This window comes from Ipomoea nil, unplaced genomic scaffold (assembly GCF_001879475.1).
Source record: "Ipomoea nil cultivar Tokyo-kokei standard unplaced genomic scaffold, Asagao_1.1 scaffold0497, whole genome shotgun sequence".
NCBI lineage: Eukaryota > Viridiplantae > Streptophyta > Magnoliopsida > Solanales > Convolvulaceae > Ipomoea > Ipomoea nil.
In genome coordinates, this window is record NW_017616925.1 from 204,721 (window position 1) to 222,641 (window position 17,921).

Consider the following 17,921-nt stretch of genomic DNA (forward strand, 5'->3'; position numbering starts at 1 on the left):
CATATCGAGCCCTTTTCGACAATTCGTGCTAACGATTAAGAAGAGATGTTGTTTATGTACTACTTTATTTCCTTGCATTTAATTGGCGTTCCTATTCCTCTTTACAGGTGGTCTCCCACTTCTGTTACTTCTTCTTTCGAGTTTGTTTCTGAATTTCCCGTTTGTGGAAGTTGGATTCGATAGCGATCGACAGCACTGGTGTAGGCTTCGTTAGGGGCTCGGGGTTTGCTTACAATTAGGGCCTTCTGGGTTTCGTAGTTGGTGGTCTGTCACAGACTTCTTCATCTTGGTCGTCTCTGTAGGATCTAATTAAGGTGCGAAACAAGCCGGTTGGAGGAATTGTTTGTGGTATTCCCTGACGGTGGCCATCCCTTGTTTTAGGTGGAGAATTTCCTCGTACATGGTTGCCCTTACGGGTGCAGGGTGGAATTGCCCTCGTAGCCGTACTCCTAGGCAGTCCTAGTTGAACCCCTGGTTGTTGCCCATAAGTGGGTTCTTCGTGGATTTACCAAAGATCGGCCTCGTGTCTGAAGTGGAACGAGGCTATCTCTACGCGGCGTTCCTCTGGGCATTCCACTAACCCGAGGATTTTGTTGAAGGTTCGGATCCATTTTTTTTGAGGAGTGTGGGGTCCTTGACTGACTTCTTGTTGGCGTCATGTTGCTGGTTTTCAGGGCCAATATTTATTGTAATGATGAGTCAGTGTGCTGCACCCTTACCTTGGTGTGGTAAGCGTAGGGGGAGTTCTTTTAAATTAGTGAGGGATAGAGTGAGGTGAGGTTATGTGTAGGTTTCACAATCTCACCGCGCGTCCTAAGATTCCTGAGTCCTATGTTCCTAAATACCTAGAGTTCAAGCCTATTGTCCTAAAGTCTGGTCTTAAGAGTCTTATCTTATGGTCAAACTTAGGCTCTGATACCAACTGTAACACCCCAGATTTTTGAAACTTTTAAGACTTATATAATAAAGATAAATTCTCATTAAATCCCAAACGTAATATAGAAGAGTACGGGGTGTTATGCCACACCTGAGCTAGAGAACTCAGGTGCACAGGCTAACGAACTAATATCCTCAATAATGTAAATACGCAAGCACGACACGCAGGCCAAAAAGGGAAACTATCTACTCTACGCTCCGAATCTCTAGCGCGCTCCAGTGTTTACTCTTCAGTGCCTGAAAGCCAAATATATCTGTTCAGCGAGAGGTGCTAGTAACCCACTCCAACGCGTTGAAATACAATATAGGTATCTGTATAGATATAGATATAGGAAAACCATTTTGAAGCAGGAAGACATACTTAGGAGACACTAGTTTTAAAACCAAGAATAGACTCGACAGATAGGGATAAGCACATTCAACAGTTATAATCAAGCATATAGAGATACTAGCATATATCCTATGGTCACAGATTCACTTCATCTTATTCATATCATCATCCCAACTCGTATCTCATCACACCCAAGCACACTTTGGTGGCGCCATAGGACCAATCGCATGCCCATACATGAGGGTCAGGCATATAGCTCTGACATGGCCCCGCAGCACCCTGCCTCGTATCGCAATACGAAGGGGTCGATCGCAACCGACCGATGAACCGCAGCTCATCATAATGTTTGATCGCAACCAAACAGTGGACTGCAGCCCAAGAGTAGTCATCTGACCGCAGTCAGGAATATGAACCGCAGCTCATGTAAAACGTTTGGATGCAACCAAACGGTGGACCGCAGCCCGAGAGTGTAATTCTGACCGCAGCCAGCTTCTGAATGGCAGCTCAGGAATAACCAATTTGATCGCAACCAAATTGGGGTATCATGCACACATAACACATAGCAAGCACATGCAACCCACATTAACACATTGGGAAGGGGAGAAAACGTATAATGAAACCTATGCGTGGTCATCCACATACTAGGAATAATCCTAAGGGGTTCATACTTCTTTCACCTTGGCCAACGGGATACCAATTCAACTAGCATGCGATATATATAAGACTCATTTATCCTACGAATGGTACCCGAAACATCAAACTAGACTTAGGCACGATAAATGGAGTCCGTTGGGACACCACGAGGGTTGGGGAAACATCAAACGGGGAAGCCGGAATCCCGAGTTGGGACAATTTCAAGCGGGTAGCCGGTGGGTGGAAAGCCACCCGCCGGCGACCAGTCTCCGGGCAGCGGGTGCCCGGCTGGCAGTCGCCTGCCCGCCGGCTGCCCGCTGCCGGCGACGCACTTTTCGGGCAGCGGGTAGGTGGCGGGTCCCCCTACTGATATGAATCTAGTCCAAGATTCAAATAAGATGGAGTATTGTCCCAAGAATGCTCTCAAAATAAAGATAGAGATGGATCAAAATACCTTAAACCTCACGAGAAACCCTTTGTCTCGAATCCTCAAAGACTTGGAAGAATCCCATGTAGCTTCAAGTACCTCGATGTTGCAATCTTCAATCAACTAGAGTCGGATCTAGTTTCCTTCGATTCAAGAACGAGTCCACGAACCTAAATCTAATGTTGAAGAAAGTAAGATTGATTCGAGTCCACGAATCAATTTGCTAGTCGAGTCCACGATTAGCCACTAATTGAGTCCACAATTAGCCATAAGGTTTCTTACACAAGTGTAAAGAAAAACTTAAGAATTTTATTGAATTAAAGCCTGCCCAAAACTGATATGGATGTGCCCTATTTATAGGTATAGGGCAGCATTGTAATCTAAATACAATGGGAAAAAGAGTCCTAAACCTAATCTAGAAAACAAGTAAATAGAGTTTTATTTAGAAAAGGATTTAAGGAATCCTTTCTAAATACAACTAGTGTTTTCTCTTTTATGCCAAACAATTTAAATTAATGATGACCAAAAATAATAGGGCTGATTTGGGCCTAATTTAATCACCAAAATCAGCACTTAAACAATTATAAAAAGCCTTGAGTTCTTCGCCATCATTTGCAATTGGGCTTGAATTGGATTTCCACCATTTTTGAACATAACCAATAAAGAGTTGTCTTAATTGTTTGGACTTAGACCTTGTGATTTGCCCAACTGGTACTCTTAATGGATCTTCAGTAGTTTGGGTTGCATTATCCTCCCCTTCTTGAAAATGATTCGTCCTCGAATCTGTGCAATCATATGGAGACAAGTCTGAAACATTGAAAGTAGAAGAGACATTGTATTCTCCTCTAAGATCAACCTTATATGCGTTATCTCCAATCCGTGATATAACTTGAAATGGGCCATCTCCACGTTGGTTCAGCTTTGACTTTCTTTCGCGGGGAAAACGGTCTTTGTGCAAGTGAATCCACACCCAATCTCCAGGCTCGAATGTGATCTTTTTCCTTGTCTTGTTCACTCGAGTAGCTATTTGTTCGTTCTTTTTCTCAATTTGTTCTTTGACTTTAACATGCATCTCCTTGATCTTCTTGGCACGTTCTTCTCCATCTAAGCTATCCTGCGGATTGTAAGGCAAAGCAAGTAAGTCTATGGGAGATAACGGATTGAAACCATACACAACTTCAAAAGGAGACATGTTAGTGGTTGAATGTATTGCACGATTATAAGCGAATTCAACATGAGGCAAACATTCTTCCCATGATTTTAGATTTTTAGAGATCACACTTCTAAGTAATTGGGATAAGGTTCTATTAACTACTTCTGTTTGTCCATCAGTTTGAGGATGACAAGTAGTAGAAAATAGCAACTTAGTCCCAATTTTAGCCCACAGAACACGCCAAAAGTGGCTAAGAAATTTAGAATCTCTATCAGAAACAATAGTCTTAGGGATGCCATGCAATTTAACAATCTCAGCAAAGAAAAGATTAGCAATATGGGTTGCATCATCAGTTTTGGTGCAAGCAATAAATCTAGCCATCTTACTAAAACGATCAACTACAACAAAAATAGAATCTTTTCTCTTAGAACTCATAGGTAACCCTAGAACAAAATCCATAGAAATATCAAGCCACGGGCCGCTAGGAACAGAAAGTGGTGTGTAAAGCCCTTGGGGAAGTGATTTGGACTTAGCATGGTGACATGTAGTACAATTATTCACAAAAGTCTCAACGTCTTTTTTCATTCTAGGCCAATAGAAGTGTTCATGCAACGCATCATAGGTTTTAGAAATACCGAAGTGTCCCATAAGACCACCTCCATGTGATTCAGTGATCAAACTCACACGCAAGGAACAATTAGGAATGCACACTTTATTTTCCTTAAACAAAAACCCATCTGACAAGTAAAACTTTCCCAAAGGAGATCGTACACAAGAGGTGTAGATCTCGCCAAACACTGAATCACTAGCATAGAGAGACTTAATGAAATCAAAACCAAGAAACTTAGCATGTAAAGTAGCAAGTAAAGTATATCTCCTAGATAAAGCATCAACCACTTTGTTTTCCGTACCTTTCTTGTAGGCAATTTTATAAGGAAAAGCTTCAATGAACTCGAGCCATTTAGCATGTCTCTTATTCAACTTACCTTGGCCTTTCAAATGTTTTAAGGCTTCATGATCAGTGTGTAAAATAAAGTCTTTAAACCATAAATAATGTTGCCAAGTTTCCAAGGCTCTTATAATGGCATAAAGTTCTTTATCATATGTGGGATAGTTGAGTGTTGCGCCACCCAACTTCTCACTAAAATAGGCAATGGGGCGTTTATCCTGCATCAGTACAGCACCAATTCCAATGCCAGAAGCATCACATTCTAGTTCAAAAGTTTTATCAAAACAAGGTAAAACTAGAACAGGAGCGGTGGTGAGTTTCTCTTTCAATGTAGCAAAAGCTTGTTCCTGTTTAGGCCCCCATTTGAAGATGATGTCTTTCTTAATCAACTCATGCATAAGGGCTGCTATGGAGCTGAAATCACGAACAAACTTTCTGTAGAAACCTGCCAGTCCAAGAAAACTACGCAAGTTAGATACATTAGTTGGCGTTGGCCAACTTGTGATAGCTTCAACCTTTTTTGAATCCATGGTCACACCTTCTATACTAACATGAAATCCTAAAAACTCAACACTCTCAGACATAAAAGAACACTTCTCAAGATTGACATACAAATGTGCAGCCCTAAGTTCAAGAAAAACTAATCGAAGGTGTTTCAAGTGTTTTTCTTGTGACTTGCTATAAATCAGAATATCATCAAAGTAAACAACAACAAAATTACCAATAAATTTCCTCAAAACATGGCTCATAAGCCTCATGAATGTGCTAGGGGCATTAGTTAAGCCAAAAGGCATGACTAACCACTCATATAAACCATGCTTTGTTTTAAAGGCTGTTTTCCACTCATCACCTTCTTTCATCCTGATTTGATGATATCCTCGTTTCAAATCCACCTTGCTAAAGTACTTAGCTCCATAAAGTTCATCAAGCATATCATCAAGTCGAGGAATAGGAAATCTATACTTAATAGTTATATTGTTGATTGCACGACAATCAACACACATTCTCCATGTACCGTCTTTTTTTGGGACAATGAGCACTGGAACGGCACACGGACTCAAGCTTTCTCGAATATGTCCAATTTCAAGAAGCTCTTCAAACTGTTTCTGGATTTCCTTTGCTTCCACGGGATTGGTTTTGTAGGCTGGTCGGTTTGGCAAGGTAGATCCAGGGACAAAGTCGATTTGATGCTCAATCCCTCTAAGTGGTGGCAATCCTTTTGGCATCTCTTTAGGGAATAAATCTGAAAAATCAGCAAGCAATTCATCAATAGAGGCATTACGAAAACAAGATTCAGAGTGTAACACAAGAGAAGAATCAAGATCAGTGGTAAGCTTATGAATGAAAAGTAAGTTAAACGTGTCTCCCCTTCTTATTGCCTTCTTAATGTCATTTTTTGTTGCAAGAAGAGAGGGCTGATGTGGTGATTCCTTTGCTAGGTTTTGAGATGAAAATGGCGTGGAAAGGGATATTGGAGGAGGTGGAGGCTTTGATTTTGGATAGGGGGAATATGGCACTGATTTCGCCTCTTTTGATGCCTTCCTTGATTTCAATAGTATTTCTTCCACCTGTTTAGGAGTCAAAGGAGACAAGACATATCTAACTCCATCCATGTGAAACACATAAGTGTTCATCATTCCATCAAAAGTGATTTTTCTATCAAATTGCCACGGTCTACCTAACAGCACATGAGCAGCCTGCATTGGGACAATATCACACAAAATTTCATCAGAGTAATTGTTAATAGATAAAGGAATAAGAGCCTGCTTTGTTACTCTAACTTCTCCTGCATCGGTTAACCATTGCAAACGATATGGATTAGGGTGATCAAGCAAATGTAATTGAAGAAATTTAACCATAGCTGCACTAGCCACATTTGTGCAACTTCCAGAATCTATTATCACAGTACAAGCATTCCCTCTAATTGACCCTTTAGCATAAAATATATTTTCTCTTTGAGACTCATCTTCTTTTAAAGGATGAACATTCAAAACCTTCTTAACAACAAGAGTATGAACAGACTCACTATCAGCATATTCATAATCAAAATCTAAAGGTAAAGGTGGTTCTTCCTCAACATGCTCATTGGGGGTTTCCAAATGGTCACTAACCTCATCCTCAGACTCATATTCAAGACAAGAGGCAAATTTTTCACATTGTTTTGTTATCTTAACTACCCTCTTGTTAGGACAACCACGAGCCATATGACCTCTTCCATTACATCTATAACAAATCGATTCTCTATCACGTTGAGGCCTCACTGCCTCACTTACCTTTTCCTTACCTTTGTCTCGTGAATCATCTCTTGGAAGAGGGCGTTCATCACGCCTTTGAGGGGTAGAACGAGTGTTGTTCCATCTTGATGCACCATTGTTGGGCTTGTACATCTTCATCTCTTTGATTTTTACTTCAGATTCGCGTGCAGCATACAAGGCATCATCAAGGGTGTCATATCTTTGTGTACTCATTCCCCACCGGATTTCTTTGTTCAATCCATGTAAGAAACGAGCAATAGTTCTTGCCTCTTCTTCATGTATGTCCCCTTGCTCAAGCAAAATATTGATTGTTCGGTGATAGTCATCAACCGACATTGATCCCTGAACAGTTCCCTGCAATTTTCTTTCAAGATCATAGAAAAAAGATTTAGGGCGAAAGGTTAGGCGCATATCTTCCCTTACTTGAACCCAAGATTCATAGGGAATAAAATCAGCAACTCTCTCCCTATTTCTTTTTCTCCACCAAGATACTGCATACCCCTTAAAAGATGTAGCAACTAGCCTAATTTTTGTAACATCAGAATAGTGCTTTAAATCAAAAAGTGTTTCAACAGCATTCTCCCATTCTATATACTCTGTTGGTCCCTTCTCACCAGAGAAGTTAGGAATTTCAAGTTTAATGTTTCCTAACTCCTCATTAGGCTGTTGGATCCTTTGACATCTAGGATCCACTCTCCCTGCTGGTGGCAGTTGTCGCTCATCATTGTGTGGTGGTTGCACTTGCTGTGAGCGTTGCTCCAGATTAGTCATTCGTGTGAGTAACCCGTCCATGGCGAAGGTTAGAGCATCTATTTTTTCTTCCAATGTCTGGGGTGGGTTTGGAACTTGTTCATCCATCTGTAGAGGAAAAAAAATTCTAAACAAAAAGATGTGTGAGTAGACACGTTAGTGAAACCAAAAAGTTGGCTCGCTCCCTCACTTATTCTCAGCTCGCAGGTAAGAGGTGGATTATATAGCTCTGGGGGTGCACTACACACTCTTACAAACACACACTCCACTCGTGTATCGCTCAAGGTGGCAGATACTCTCACCAGCCTTTTTCCAAAAAGGAAAATTCTAGTCCGGTACTCAAGTTGATATGGATTCAACCTCAAAGTTCAAGAAAACGTACCTTGGAAGACTTCACAAGCCTTTGAGGGTAAGGGTGTATCGCGAGATCGGTAATAAAATTGAGAGCAAGAAGCAAAGAAAAAGGACAATACGAGCAAAGAAACTAAATAAGATTTGAAAGAAAAATGAAACCAAAGAAGGAAGTATGGCAGAAAGATATGCAAGACCAATATCAAAAGATAGAGACAAATAGAATATAAAAGGGGTTCACGTGTACCACAGCCAATTAGGAATCTATCAAGAACTCCTTCCAACCTTATACTTTTCCCCTTCCTTTTCCCACCAAGATTCTCCTACCAACCTTATTCTTTCCCCAACCTTATTCTTCTTTTTCTTTTTTTTTTTTTTTTTTTTTTTTTTTTTTTTTTTTTTTTGTTTTTAATAAGAAACCTCCAAATAACCACTGTAAATATCAACAAAAATTTCGGACCAAGAGGATCCACACAACCCCTTCAAAACAGAATCAAGAATTTCAAGAATCGCCTAGAAAAACAGAAACAATGCCCTGACTTTGAAGATCAATATCTCACTAACCAGAAGGAATTAGACAGTGTATAATATATCAAAAGAACGTCCCAGAAGAGATCTACAACATATCCAAATTTCAGATAAAACTAACTAGCGGATCTCGAGATATAGGAAATTCTTTGAAACTGGTCACAGCTCGCGGAAATCTGGACAGGACGTGATTGAGACGTGATTGCGCGTAAATGCGCTTTGGATATAGGTAAGGGTAAGATGGGGTTGTTTTCTTGACAGAATATGTGGTAATATGGTGCTTAGGAGGTGTGAGGTCTCATTGATATTGGACGGGAAAAAGGGAAAACACTTTCGGGATTGTTTTTCAAGAAACTGGAGAACATGTATCAAGATTCAAGAACACAATCAAGAATGCAAAAGAAAATTTTTTTTGGGTTTTTTTTAATGAATAAGACACGAATAAATGTAGTATGTAAGATAAGAACGAGATAAACCTAGGGAACCAAAGAAACCAAATTTCCAATGATAACGAGACAAACCTAGGCTCTGAATACCAAATTGATATGAATCTAGTCCAAGATTCAAATAAGATGGAGTATTGTCCCAAGAATGCTCTCAAAATAAAGATAGAGATGGATCAAAATACCTTAAACCTCACGAGAAACCCTTTGTCTCGAATCCTCAAAGACTTGGAAGAATCCCATGTAGCTTCAAGTACCTCGATGTTGCAATCTTCAATCAACTAGAGTCGGATCTAGTTTCCTTCGATTCAAGAACGAGTCCACGAACCTAAATCTAAGGTTGAAGAAAGTAAGATTGATTCGAGTCCACGAATCAATTTGCTAGTCGAGTCCACGATTAGCCACTAATTGAGTCCACAATTAGCCATAAGGTTTCTTACACAAGTGTAAAGAAAAACTTAAGAATTTTATTGAATTAAAGCCTGCCCAAAACTGATATGGATGTGCCCTATTTATAGGTATAGGGCAGCATTGTAATCTAAATACAATGGGAAAAAGAGTCCTAAACCTAATCTAGAAAACAAGTAAATAGAGTTTTATTTAGAAAAGGATTTAAGGAATCCTTTCTAAATACAACTAGTGTTTTCTCTTTTATGCCAAACAATTTAAATTAATGATGACCAAAAATAATAGGGCTGATTTGGGCCTAATTTAATCACCGAAATCAGCACTTAAACAATTATAAAAAGCCTTGAGTTCTTCGCCATCATTTGCAATTGGGCTTGAATTGGATTTCCACCATTTTTGAACATAACCAATAAAGAGTTGTCTTAATTGTTTGGACTTAGACCTTGTGATTTGCCCAACTGGTACTCTTAATGGATCTTCAGTAGTTTGGGTTGCATTACCTACCCCCACCTACCCCCCACTGACTTTTTACCAAAATAAACGTCCCGGAATCCGTTGTGGAACCCGGAACCATTCTTAGACACTTTTAAACGCAATTGATGACCTCATGTAGACAATTAACGGATCAAAAGCAAGAATCATATAACACATATCCTATCATGACTTCTAAACATAATCAACACCCGAACATGCGAAATCCCACCCAATTATATCAAGAATAACACAATACGAAATTCCCAATTTTAACCTATGGCTTTAATCATATTCAAATCAATAAAATCATAGTTCATCTTTTAATTGCCAAAACATCAAGATTCATCAAGAACATCACATAATCATCAAGAACCTCTCAACACCATCAAGATCATCAAGATCACACATAAAATCATCTCACAATCATTAAGAACATATCATCAATATCATAAACGATTCATCAAGACACAATCATAGAGAGGAGGCCAAAGAAGATAATTATAGCAAGGAAAATAGGTTTTGTTGAGACATGGGTTACCTCTTAGCCTTAATTAATTCCTTGGCTATGAAGGGTCTTTCTTTAAGCTTTCTTCTTTCTTGATTTCTCCTAAGGGAATTCTTAGAACTTCTAGTGTAGTGAGAGATTATTGTGGTGTAAGATCTAGGTGCCTCCTATAACCTTATTTATATATTTAAGAGTCCTAATTAGGGTCTAAGTGGTATGGGTTTACTAATCCTATTCCTTATAGGACTAAGGACTTGTTTTAGGGATAAGGGTCCATGGTCCATAGTGACCATATTAATTAATTAGAGAGAATCCTAATCATAATCTGAATAGTAAAAGGCCTACTTCCTTTATTCTTAATAGATAAATAGGTCTAGGATTCCTAATTAGAATCTGACTAGTAAAAGGTTTACTTTCTTTATTCCTAATAGGCTTAAAGCTCTAGTTTAGGCAAGGGTCCACGATTCATGGTGGACCTTATTAATTATTTAAAGGGAAACCTAACCAATTTAGATCATATTTAATTATTATTAGCGGGATTAATTACATAATTAATCCGGGATTGAAGGCCGTAAGACGGGGTGTTACAGTATAGATGCATGGACTTACAGACTAATAAGGTATTTGTGTGCAGGCATGTCAGATTTGATGAGCAGTTTTTTCTTTTGCTACTAAAAATATTGTGCAGGAAGTTTCGGTGCCACATTCTACGCCATGGGTTGCGTCTATTCTTCACCCCGTGGTGACCGAGCCTGCTGCCCGCATTCAGCCCGAACCAGTGCAGCCGACTACACCAGTTCAGACGGAACCAGAACTGCCAGTAGTGCCAGAATAGCCCTGTTCGCGAGGGCGTCCACGGGGCCGCTCAACTCGGCCAAACGTGCGCACACATGATATGGAGACACGGAGCAGGTCTCGTGCACCACCATAAGTTTTGACAGCCCAGGTTTGCACCACTGATCCTACTTGTTACACACAGACTATAACACCCCTAATTTTTAAAAATATTTAGAGACTTATAAAGTAAAGGCAGACTAATGATAATAATCCAAACACGGCATAAACTATCCATATGAGTTGGGGTGTTATGCCACACCTAGGTTTAAGAACCTAGATGTACAGGCTACAACTATCCAAACATGAGTAATCCATGAGTCAATAGTCAAATACAATCCACGGCACGTAGGCCAACTTCTAACGCTAGGACTAACTAAGCTAAGCCCACGAGTCCGACTAGCGTGCTCCATAGCTAATGATCTGCACCTGTAAAACATATGGTATAGCAACCGTCAGCGAATAATGCTGAGTAACCCACTCCCACGCGTTGAGTACAATAAATATAAGTATAGGAAATCATTTTGAAACTGGAATACATATACAGTCTTAAGCAACACTAGCTTTCAATTAGGATCAAGACTCAGAATATAACTACAGATCGTCATCATGAATACCACTAACATGCGTCCTATTTCCGCAACGTATAATAAACAGGCAAACACATAGATAACAATTAAAGGCAGACAATGGGATCCAATAACAATCAATTAGCAAATAATCATCAGAACACACAATCCATCTTCCAACCTTATACCAAGTTCCAACCTTTACTCCTCTCCATCCTTATATCAGTTCCAACATGTACCTCCACACCACCCTTATATCACCACCCTTATTCCTCCAGAGCAACTACATTGTTAACACCCCTAATTTTTAAAACATTTAAAGCTTATGAAATCAAGGTAAATCTATTATTAATCATCCAAACAGAGCATAAACTAATCATAAGAGTCAGGGTGCTATGCCACACCTAGGTTTAAGAACCTAGATGCACAAGCTACAACTACCTAATCTAAGCATAATCCACAATTAATATTCTAATACAATTCCAGGCACACATGCCATAGCAACTATGACTAGAACTAACTAAAGCTAAATCTGCGGGTCTGTTTAGCGCACTCCGAAGCTACTGGTCAGTACCTGAAAAACATGCGGTGTAACAACCGTCAGCGAATAATGCCGGTAACCCACTCCTACGCGTTAAGTACAATATAGGTAGATATAAGAAAATCATTTTGAAACCGGAATACATATATAACTTACGAGACTCTAATTTAAATCCAAGATAAAGACTCAAGACACAACAACAGACTCGACACTATAGAACAATAATTAGGACTAGCATGCGTCCTAAGAATACGATACAAGACACAATAGACAAATAAGCTCATAAATAGCAAATAGAGACAACAAGGGCATTCAAAGACAATCAATTAGCAAGTAATCATCAAGCACATAATCCATCTTCCAACCTTATACCAAGTTCCAACCTTGTAGCTCCCCTCCGTCCTTATGTCAGTTCTAACCTATACCTCCAGGCCACCCTTATATCGCCTCCCTTATTCCTCCGGGCAACTACATGCCCCCACCGACAAACCACCTATCAACAACCAACATATCAAGATAGCGCCACAGTGCCATTCGCATGATCCGTACCTCTAGTACCAATACCAAGGGGTCAGCGCATATAGCCCCGACATGGCACCGTAGCACTTATAACCTGACCCATGCTCAACGGCAAACAAGTCGTCAGGACAGTGATCGCTAGGCCTGTACCTTTAGTACAATGACCGGGCACAAGTGGTAATAGGAACTAGTACACATGGAATCCAGTATGGGTAAATAGTGGGCTCATCATAAGGCCCACAACTACATCCTTAAAGAATCATTGGTGGAGGAAACAAGAAAGTCCAATAAAAATTCCATTTGATAGAGGAAAAGGTAAGTGAGGCAGTGAGGCCTCAACATGATAAAGAATTGATTTGCTATAGATGTAATGGGAGAGGCCACATAGCTCGTGATTGCTCTAACAAGAGGGTAGTTAAGATAACAAAACAATCTGTAAAATTTTGCTTCTTGTCTTGAATATAAATCTGAGGATGAGGTTTGTGACCATTTTGAAACCCCCAATGAACATGTTGAGGGAGAACCATTTATACCTTTAAATTTTGATTCTAAATATGCTGATAGTGAGTCTAGTCATACTGTTGTTGTTAAGGAGGTTTTGAATGTTCACCCTTTAAAAGAAGATGAGTCTCAAAGAGAAAATATATTTTGTGCTAAAGGGTCAATTAGAGAGAATGCTTGTGCTATGGTAATAGATTCTAGAAGTTGCACAAATGTGGCTAGTGCAGCTATGGTTAAATTTCTCCAGTTACCTTTGCTTAATCATCCAAATCCTTATTGTTTGCAATGGTTAACTGATGCAGGAGAAGCTAGAGTAACCAAACAGGCTCTTATTCCTTTATCTATTAACAGTTACTCTGATTAAATCTTGTGTGATAATATCCAAATGTAGGCTGCTCATATCTTGTTAGGTAGACCATGGCAATTAGACAGAAAAATAAGTTCTGATGGAATGAGGAACACTTATGTGTTTCACATGAATGGAGTTACATATGTCTTGCCTCGTTTGTATCCTAAATAAGTAGAAGAAATTCAATTGACATTGATGCAAGCTCTCAAACTAGCCTCAAAGAAGGAAGAAATCAAAGAGAGAAAAGTGGAACCTCCATGTTTGGAATTGCAATCACCACTTCAATCTTCTAACTCAGTTTGTAGCCAAACAAAGGGACCACAATCAGTGATACAGTGGAAAGGACCAGCCCAAGGTGTCAAAGTGCAACCTCTCTTGGTAACTAAAAAGGATAGTATGCAAGAGAAAGGAAGGGGAGTCACTTTCTACTCACTTTTATTTCAAAAGCATGCATTAAAATTCTCTAGATTTCTTTGCCATGTTTCTATTAATGACCTTCTTACTAGATGTGTTAGAAATTTGTTTGCCTCCATAAATTCGAGATTCCTTAACTTTGATTTTACTAAAACTTTATTTGATAGAGATAAGGAATCACTTGGAAGTTATAAGGCACATTTGAAAATTTCTTATGGCAAATACTACTTTCACAAGGGGTTTTGGTTCAAAGTCAATGTGATTGACACTTTTTGCTTTGTTTTGGGCAGATTTAATTGTTGATTCACATAAGGGACATTTTGATTTTCCAAAGAGTGATGATGTTTTGCAAGGATATTTTCATTGGCCAAAGAAGAAAAAAGATGTAGAATCTTATGTTCAGAATTGTGCTACTTACCACCATAATACATCTAAATCATTACTTGATATTTCCATGAATTTTCTGTTTGATTTTACCTTAAGCTCTTGATATGAATTACCCCTGGCCGAATTGGTTGCGGATCGCTTCTGTGGAAAGGAGTGTTTTATGGCTATGCGGGAGAGATAGAGTCTCGAATCACACGAGTAAGGAGATTAGGACGAAGCTCAACGTCATGCACTCTCACAGCACAAAATCACGGCTTCGGATGTAAACTCAATATAACACATGAGTTAGGAAAAGGACAAGCTGTTCTCTCTATTTCGTTCATTCATTGATTGACCTTGTAAAAGGAAATTGGAGGTTTATAAATAACCTCTGTACATGAACGTGTGAAAAGTGAAGAAAAACTACCTTACAATATGTGAAGGAGATCATGGCATAGTGGTGTAGCATGAAGCTCATGATCCACACTTCTAGCGATTTTTTCGGAGTATTCCTTTGGCCTTGGAGATTAAGTCTCCTTAATGAATAATTACAATCTATAATGCTGACTTAGCATAAGCTAAGGAATAGGGCCTCAATTAATACATTTTGACCCACAAAATAAAAAGCATAAATAAGAAATAACGAGATCATGTCCCATTTGGGCCTAAATGGACTGTTCATTTCTCCATAGCATGGATTGTTTGTTTCTTGTTGCAACATCCTGTCCGTTGGGCTTCCCATAAAAAATAATGAGATTATATCTCAAAATGGGCTTCCAAATGCATTTAAACATGTATCTCTTGGGCTTTAATTATAAGAAAATTAAAGCTTTGGGTTTCTCCTTGACTGGCCATGCCCAAATTGTCTTCCTCATTTGTAGTTAAATAAAAAGGAGTGCAATCCACCGTTGCAAGCCACTGGCAAATAGCTTCTCGCAACCTTGCTGCCCGGGCCCTTGTTAAAGGCCCTTCTTGCACTTGTGAGGGGTCGTTTGTTGGCTTTGGAATGCCCGGATCTCCTATGTCCGCATCAGCTCCCTCCCCCTTAGAATGATTCGACCACGAATCAAGATCATCACCTACATGAAATGGAGACAAGTGAGTAACGTTAAATGTAGCACTTATGTTACCATACTCACTAGGAAGATCAATTTTGTAGGCATTGTCATTGATCTTTGAGATGACTTGAAATGGACATCGCCCCTAGGCATAAGCTTAGACTTGCGTTGGTTAGGGAACCGCTCTTTACTCATGTGTACCCAAACCCAATCTCCAGGTTGAAATACAACTCTCTTCCTACTCCGATTGACCCTGGCAGCTACCTGTTGGTTCGCCGTTCAATGGCACGACTAATCCGCTCATGTAAGCACTTCACTACTTCTGCCTTCTTTGCACCATCCAAGTTAAGCACTTCATTACAAGGAAAAGGTAGCAAATCTAAAGGGGTTAGCGGATTGAAACCATACACAATTTGGAACGGGGAATATCCCGTAGTGCTATGAATTTGTTTATTGTAGGCAAATTCAGCAAAAGGAACACACTCTTCCCATTTTTTCAGATTTTTACTAATCAAAACACGTAACAAAGTGCCTAATGTTCTATTTACCACCTCAGTCTGGCCATCTGTTTGTGGATGATTAGTAGTAGAAAATAACAGCTTAGTTCCAAGTTTTACCCACAATGTTTTCCAAAAATAACTAAGAAACTTTACATCCCAATCAGAAACTATAGTCCTCGGCATACCATGTAGTCTAATTATCTCTTTAAAGAACAAATTAGCTACATGTCTAGCATCATCAGTCTTATTGCACGGGATGAAATGTGCCATTTTGGAGAACCTGTCCACCACTACAAAAATAGAATCATGGTTTGTTTTACCCCGTGGTAATCCCAGAACAAAATCAATAGAAAGATCAACCCAAGGGTGTGTGGACACAGGTAGTGGCGTGTACAACCCATGTGGAATGCTATGTGATTTAGCTTGTTTACAAGTAATACAATGAGTGCAGCACTTATAAACGTCATGCTTCATTTTAAGCCAATAGAAATGCTCATGCAAGATGTCATAAGTTTTTTGAATACCAAAATGTCCCATTAACCCTCCCCCATGTGATTCTTTTACGAGTAACTCACGCATAGAACAAATAGGAATGCATAGTCGGATCAGTATGTATCACAAATTCTTTATGCCTCAGATATTGCTCCCAGTGCTCAAGAGACCTCACTAAAGCATACATCTCTTTATCATAGGTAGGATAGTTCAAACAAGCACCATTCAGCTTTTCACTAAAATATGCTATAGGTTTTCCCCCTTGCATTAAAACAGCCCCTATACCTACCCCAGATGCATCACAATCAATCTCAAACGTAGCATTAAAGTCAGGAAGCACAAGAATAGGAGAAGAACACAATTTGTCTTTCAAAATGTTAAATGCCATCTCTTGTTTTTCACTCCAATTAAAGACCACATCTTTTTTAATTATTTCAGTGAGAGGTGCAGCTATTGAACTAAAATCTTTCACAAATCTTCGATAAAAGCTAGCAAGTCCATGGAAACTCCTAACATCGCTAATAGACTTAGGCGTAGGCCATTCCTGTATTGCTCTTATTTTTTCAGTATCAACTTTTATCCCCTCATCACAAACAATATACCCCAAAAATTTGACAGTATTTGTACAGAATTCACATTTCTCAAAATTGGCATACAGCTTATGTTCAAGCAAAACATCAAACAAGGCTCGCAAATGAGAGACATGTTATTCTAAATTAACGCTGTATATCAATATGTCATCAAAATACACCACAACAAATTTCCCAATAAAGTCACGTAAAACATGGTTCATCAATCGCATGAATGTACTGGGTGCATTCGTGAGGCCAAATGGCATAACTAGCCATTCATAAAGACCTTGTTTAGTCTTGAATGTTGTTTTCCACTCATCGCCTTCGCGTATACGGATTTTGTGATAACCAGATTTTAGGTCAACTTTAGAGAAAACACGAGAGCCATGCAATTCATCTAGTAAGTCATCTAACCTAGGAATAGGGAAGCGATACTTTACCGTGATTTGGTTGATGGCTCTACATTCCACACACATCCGCCAGCTCCCATCCTTTTTCGGCACAAGTAACACTGGAACTGCACAAGGTGATATAAACCTAGTCCAAGGTTCAAATAAAGATGGAGTATTGTCCCAAGATTACTCTCAATGCAAAGATAGAGATGGATCAAAATACCTTAAACCTCACGAGAAACCCTTTGTCTCGAATCCTCAAAGACTTGGAAGAATCCCATGTAGCTTCAAGTACCTCGATGTTGCAATCTTCAATCAACTAGAGTCGGATCTAGTTTCCTTCGATTCAAGAACGAGTCCACGAACCTAAATCTAAGGTTGAAGAAAGTAAGATTGATTCGAGTCCACGAATCGATTTGCTAGTTGAGTCCACGACTAGCCACTAATTGAGTCCACAATTAGCCATAAGGTTTCTTACACAAGTGTAAAGAAAAACTTAAAGAGTTTTATTGAATTAAAGCCTGCTCGAAACTGATATGGATGTGCCCTATTTATAGGTATAGGGGCAGCATTATAATTCTAAATACAATGGGAAAAAGAGTTCTAAACCTAATCTAGAAAACAAGTAAATAGAGTTTTATTTAGAAAAGGATTTAAGGAATCCTTTCTAA